The sequence below is a fragment of the Octopus bimaculoides genome, chromosome 21 (assembly GCF_001194135.2).
Source record: "Octopus bimaculoides isolate UCB-OBI-ISO-001 chromosome 21, ASM119413v2, whole genome shotgun sequence".
Classification (NCBI taxonomy): domain Eukaryota; kingdom Metazoa; phylum Mollusca; class Cephalopoda; order Octopoda; family Octopodidae; genus Octopus; species Octopus bimaculoides.
The window spans coordinates 4248478-4249870 of record NC_069001.1 but is presented as its reverse complement, the minus strand read 5'-3'; positions in this window follow the sequence as shown (position 1 = coordinate 4249870).

Below are 1393 nucleotides of genomic sequence, written 5' to 3'. Positions count from 1 at the left end.
CTTGTATTCCTAAGCGTCAGTTCAAAGCCGAATATGAAGAACACAAGAGAGAAACGAGAGGCTTTGCAGTGGAAACTGTTACAGTAGTCATGGCAGCAAGCAGAATGGTAAAGTCACGTGTTTGGGGTTAGTTTACCGCAGACTGGAACCTTAGAACGATCGGCGGGTGGTGACGGTGGTGGAAGTGGTTACGGTGGTGGTTGTAGTGAAGGTGGTGATGGTGGTGGTGGTGGTGGTGGTGGTGGTGTTTGTTTAAGGGTACGGTTTAGGTACAGACTAGTGTGTGTACTTTACGATACCTTGGCTATACACACACTTCTACGTATATATGCATGTATATATGCACACATATACACATTCATATATATATATATGTGTGTGTGTGTGCGCGTACTCACTACATTTTGGTAATTATGTATGCCACTTGTTCACAGCTGGAATAATTATATACACGTGGGCGCAGGAGTGGCTGTGTGGTAAGAAGCTTGCTTACCAACCACATGGTTCTGGGTTCAGTCCCACTGCGTGGCACCCTGGGCAAGTGTCTTCTACCATCTACCATAGCCTCGGGCCGACCAAAGCCTTGTGAGTGGATTTGTTAGACGGAAACTAAAAGAAGCCCGTCGTGTGTGTGTGTATGTGTGTGTGTCTGTGTTTGTCCCCACCAACATCGCTTGACAACCGATGCTGGTGTGTTTACGTCCCCTAACATTAATGATTCGGCAAAAAGAGACCGATAGAATAAGTACTAGGCTTACAAAGAATAAGTCCGGGGGTCGATTTGCTCGACTAAAGGCGGTGCTCCAGCATGGCCGCAGTCAAACGACGGAAAAGAGTAAAAGAGTATCCATATTCCATCTATATATATATATATACAACTTCTACACCCGTTATCTTGGTACATAGAGTAATATACGTTTATATGCTACTAGTTTTTATCAATTAATATATATATATATATATATAAATGGTGGTGCCCCAGCATGGCCACAGCTCATGGGCTGAAACTAGATAAAATGAAAAAAAAGGAAATGATATATATATATATATATATATATATATATAAGAAATTTTTTAAAATTAAAAAAGGAAAATATACACACTTTACATAGTTTTAATATACCCTGTATTTAGACACCTATATATGGTAAGGTGTGTTTGTATACCCCTTGTTCACATCCAGACTATTTCCAGCTCGCGAAGAAACCTCTACACGGTCGTTCAAACTGCTAGAAAAAGTTACACAAATATTTCTCAAATCACACCTACTGTCTTGAAAAAGATAAGATATAAAATAATGTATTCTAAGAAGCCTTAAAAAGGTTATCAATGGATGGCCACGAATGGAAACCTTTTGATTTGCTGATTCAGTATGCTGATCCACAACAGCAAA